This window comes from Budorcas taxicolor, chromosome 11, assembly GCF_023091745.1.
Source record: "Budorcas taxicolor isolate Tak-1 chromosome 11, Takin1.1, whole genome shotgun sequence".
Lineage (NCBI taxonomy): Eukaryota > Metazoa > Chordata > Mammalia > Artiodactyla > Bovidae > Budorcas > Budorcas taxicolor.
The window spans coordinates 121055741-121061308 of NC_068920.1; the positions used below are offsets into that span (position 1 = coordinate 121055741).

Consider the following 5568-nt stretch of genomic DNA (forward strand, 5'->3'; position numbering starts at 1 on the left):
CATGAATCACAGCACGCCAGGCCTCCCTGTCCATCACCAACTCCCGGAGTTCACTCAGACTCACATCCATTGAGTCAGTGATGCCATCCAGCCATCTCATCCTCTGTCGTCCCCTTCTCCTCCTGCCCCCAATCCCTCCCAGCATCAGAGTCTTTTCCAGTAAGTCAACTCTTCACATGAGATGGCCAAAATACTGGAGTTTCAGCTTTAGCATCATTCCTTCCAAAGAAATCCCAGGGCTGATCTCCTTCAGAATGGACTGGTTGGATCTCCTTGCAGTCCAGGGGGCTTTCAAGAGTCTTCTCCAAGATGATGTCATTTTCCCATATTGTGAAACCAAAAACAAATGCCTTTTGTGAGACCAAGCTAACAAACCTCTGATGGTGTGAAGAGTAATTCTGTTTGAAGAACTTAACAGTAAGATAGAAGTACTTTCAAGCTGAGACCTGCAGGTGTACAAAGATCTAAAATACATATTGAGTAGGTCTGATCATCTGAATCCCATTCAGTCAAGAAAGCATGGCTGTGAGTTGAATCGTCTTCTATCTGTGGCCCTTGACAATGTTTGTGGGCCATATAGGTGGGCACAGTTTTTTTTCTTTGAGCCTATTAACTTGAGGATGTGCCAGGATTTGCCTTATAACACTGCCTTCACGCCCAATCTTCTGAATCATTATGACCAACAGACGGCAGTTTTAGCAATGAAGGTTCCCAGATTGTGGTGAGCTGTATCCTCGGCTGTTGGACCTGAATTTAGCTGGCGATCCTACTGAAGGAGCCTCAGTGGCAGTGCAGGGGGACTATGGCTTTTGGTGTCCCCGAGGGTTGAAAATTGATCCTGATCTTGGCTGTTCCTTTTTGCACATGCGTGATTGTTCACCTCCTTGTCCAAATATGTACTTTAGGAGAGAAGAGCTTTCATTTGCTCGGTATTTCATAGGATTGATTTCAATCATTTGCCTTTCTGCCACGTTGTTTACTTTTTTAACTTTTTTGATTGATGTGGTAAGATTCCATTATCCTGAAAGATCCATTATAATTTATGCTGTCTGCTACATGATGGTGTCATTAATTTTCTTTATTGGGTTTTTGCTTGAGGACCGAGTTGCCTGCAATGCATCCAGCCCTGCACAGTATAAGGCTTCCACAGTGACCCAAGGATCTCATAACAAAGCCTGTATCATGCTTTTTATGATACTCTATATTTTTACTATGGCTGGCAGCATTTGGTGGGTGATTCTTGCCATCACGTGGTTCTTGGCAGCTGTGCCAAAGTTGGGGTAGTGAAGCTATTGAAAAGACAGCCTTGCTGTTTCATGCCAGTGCATGGGGCATCCCGGGAACGCTGACCATCATCCTTTTAGCAATGAATAAAATTGAAGGTGACAATATCAGTGGCATGTGTTTTGTTGGCCTCTACGATGTTGATGCCTTGAGGTATTTTGTTCTTGTACCCCTCTGCCTGTATGTGGTAGATGGGGTTTCACTCCTTTTAGCCAGCATTGTATCCCTAAACAGACTGCGAGTTGAGATTATACAATGGAAGTCACAAATAGACTCAAGAGAGTAGATCTGATAAAGAGTGCCTGAAGAACTATGGAGGGAGGTTCATAATACTGTACAGGAAGTGGTGACTAAAACTGTCTGAAAGAAAAAGAAATTCAAGAAGGCAAAATGGTTGTCTGGGGAGGCTTACAAATAGCTTAGCAAAGAAGAAAAGTGAAAGGGAAAGATATACCCAAGTGAATGCAGAGTTTAAAGAATAGCAAGGAGAGAAAGCCCTCTTAAGTGCACAATGCAAAGAAATAAAGGAAAGCAATAAAATGGGGAAAGACTAGAGATCTCTTCAAGAAAATTGGAGATACCAAGGGAACATTTCATGAAAACATGGAAAGGACCTAAGAGAAGCCAAAGACAATAAGAAGTAGCAGGAACATACAGAAGAACTATACAAAAAACGTCTTAATGACCAGGATAACCATGATGATGTGGTCACTCACCTAGAGTCAGGCATCCTGGAGTGTGAAGTCAAGAGGGCCGTAGGAAGCATTGTACAAACAAAGCTAGTGAAGGTGATGGAATTCGAGCTGAGCAATTTAAAACCCTAAAAGATAATGCTGTTAAAGTGCTGCAGTCTAAATGCCAGAAAATTTGGAAAACTCAGCAGTAGCCACCAGACTCAAAAAGGTCAGTTTCATTCCAATCCCAAAGAAGAGCAATGCCAAAGCATGTTCAACTGACCACACAGTTGCACTCATTTCACCTGCTAGCACGATCATGCTTAAAATCCTTCAAGCTAGGCTTCAACATTACATGAACCAAGAAATTCCAGATGTACAAGCTGGATTTAGAAAAGGCAGGGGAATCAGAGGTCAAATTGTCAGCATCCGTTGGATCACAGAAAAAGCAAGAAAATTCCAGAAAAAAGCATCTAACTTCTGCATTGATGACACTAAAGCCTTTGTGTGGATAACAACAAACTGTGGAATATTCTTAAAGAGTTGGGAATACCCATTCACCTTACCTGCCTCCTGAAAAACCTATATTCAGGTCAAGAAGCACAAGTTAGAACCAGATGTGGAACAATGGACTTGTTCAAAATTAGGAAAGCAATATGTCAAGCCTGTATATTGTCACCTTGCTTATTTAACTCATATGCAGAGTACATCATGAGATACGCCAGACTGGATGCACCACAAGCAGGAATCAAGACTGTTGGGAGAAATATCAACAACCTCAGATATGCAGATGATAACACTCTTAATGTCAGAAAGCAAAGAGGAGCTAAAGAGCCTCCTGATGAAGGTGAAAGAGGAAAGTGAAAAAGCTGGCTTAAAACTCAACATTCAAAAAACTGAGATCATGGCATCCTGTTCCATCCCTTCATGGCAAACAGATGAAAAACAATGGAAACAATGACAGACTTCATTTTCCTGGGCTCCAAAATCACTGCAGATGGTGACTGGGGCCATAAAATTAAAAGATGCTTGCTCCTTGGAAGAAAAGCTATGACAAACCTAGATAGTGTATTAAAAAGCAGAGACTTTGCCAACAACTTTGCCAACAAAGGTCTGTACAGTCAAAGCTATGGGTTTTCCACTAGTCATGTATGGATATGAGAGTTGGATCATAAAGATGTCTGAGTGCCAAAGAATTGTTGCTTTCAAACTGTGGTGTTGGAGAAGACTCCTCAGAGTCCCTTGGACTGCAAGGAGATCAAATCAATCAATCCTAAAGGAAATCGACCCTGAATATTCACTGGAAGGACTGAGACTGAAGCTCGAATACTTTGGCTACCTATTGCAAAGAGCCGACTCATTGGATAAGACCTGTTGCCGTGAATGATTGAAGGCAGGAGGAGAAGGGGAAGACAGAGAATGAGATGGTTGGATGGCATCACTGACTCAATGGACCTGAGTTTTTGCAAACTCTGGGAAATAGTGAAGGACAGGGGAAGCCTGGCATGCTTCAGTGCATGGGGTCTCAAAGAGTTGGACATAGCCACTGAAGGATAAAAATAATCTACTTGTATTTAAAGTGATTATTGATAGAAGTGATTATTGATAGGAAGGGGGTTCCTATTACCATTTTGTTAATTGCTTTTGTCTGTTTTTTAAAAATATAGTTCTCTTGTTCTTATCCTCTGCTCACCTTTCTTTATTGTTTGATGATTTTTTTTTTTTTTTTTTGGTAGCATGCTTTGGTCTGTTCTCTTTATTCTTGGGAAACTATTATACTTTTTAAAAAGCTGCTACTGGGCTCACATCAAACGTTTTATAACCTTTTACTCCTTCCCTCATAAACACAATTTATGAACTCATACTAGATTTTACTTCTTTCTGTATTGTTTCCATGAACACATTTCAGTGGTTTAGTTATTTTTGCTATTTTTGTCTTTATAGACTAGTGTTACAAGTAATTTATGTGCCATAATAACAGTATTGTGTTTTTCTTTATATTTCCTTTAGCAATGAGTTATATTTTCATGTTATTGTCTAGCATTTTGTTTGTTTCAATTTAAACTCCTTTTAGCACTTCTGGCAAGGCAGATCAAGTACTGATGATCTCCCTCAGCATTTCTTTGTTTGGGAAAGTCTTTCTTTCTCCTTCTTTCTTAAAGAGAAGAAATTTTTCCAGGTGTAAAGTGTTCTTGTTTGAAAGATTTTCCTTTAAAGTTTTGAATATATCATCGCACTTGCTTCTGACCTACAAAGTTTCTGCTAAGAAATCCACCAATAGTCTATGTGTTTTTCCTTGTATATTTTAATGTGACAAGTCACTTTTCTCTCACTGCTGTGAAAATTCTCTCTTTGCATTGGATTTTTGACAGTTATAATGTGTCTCATAAGAATCTCTTTGGGTTCAACCTATTGCAGACTTTGGGGCCTCTAAATCTGGATGTCCATTTCCCTCTCTAGATTTCTGATGTCTCAACCATTATTTCTCTCTCTTTTTTAAAATATAAATTTATTTATTTTAATTGGAAGCTAATTACTTTAAAATATTGTATTTGTTTTGCCATACATCAACATGAATCCACCACGAGTGTACACGTGTTCCCCATCCTGAACCCCCGTCCCACATCCCTCCCCATACCATCCCTCTGGGTCATCCCAGTGCACCAGCCCCAAGCGTCCTGTATCCTGCATCGAACCTGGACTGGTGGTTCATTTCTTATATGATATTATACATGTTTCAATGCCATTCTCCCAAATCATCCCACCCTCGCCCTCTCCCAGAGTCCAAAAGACTGTTTTACACTTCTGCGTCTCTTTTGCTGTCTCGCATACAGGGTCATCATTGTCATCTTTCTAAATTCCATATATATACGTTAGTATACTGTATTGGTGTTTTTCTTTCTGGCTTACTTCACTCTGTATAATCAACTCCAGTTTCATCCACCTCATTAGAACTGATTCAAATATATTCTTTTTAATGGCTGAGTAATACTCCATTGTGTATATGTACCACAGCTTTCTTATCCATTCATCTGCTGATGGACATCTAGGTTGCTTCCATGTCCTGGCTATTATAAACAGTGCTGCAATGAACATTGGGGTACACATATCTCTTTCATTTCTGGTTTCCTTGGAGTGTATGCCCAGCAGTGGGATTGCTGGGTCATAAAGGAGTTCTATTTCCAGGTTTTTAAGGAATCTCCACACTGTTTTCCATAGTGGCTGTACTAGTTTCCATTCCCACCAACAGTGTAGGAGGGTTCCCTTTTCTCCACACCCTCTCCAGCATTTATTGCTTGTAGACTTTTGGATTGCAGCCATTCTGACTGATGTGAAATGGTACCTCATTGTGGTTTTGATTTGCATTTCTCTGATAATGAGTGATGTTGAGGATCTTTTCATGTGTTTGTTAGCCATCTGTATATCTTCTTTGGAGAAATGTCTATTTAGTTTTTTGGCCCATTTTTTGATTGGGTCATTTATTTCTCTGGAATTGAGCTGCAGGAGTTGCTTGTATATTTTTGAGATTAGTTGTTTGTCAGTTGCTTCATTTGCAATTATTTTCTCCCATTCCGAAGGCTGTCTTTTCACCTTGCTTATATTTTCCTTT

The 5568-nt window shown here is 40.0% G+C and overlaps 1 pseudogene; it reads left to right on the plus strand.

The window, feature by feature from the left end:
* The first annotated feature begins 519 nt into the window (after nucleotides 1–519).
* On the plus strand, nucleotides 520–1570 carry LOC128055711 (frizzled-3-like; annotated as a pseudogene).
* Nucleotides 1571–5568: the final 3998 nt, after the last annotated feature.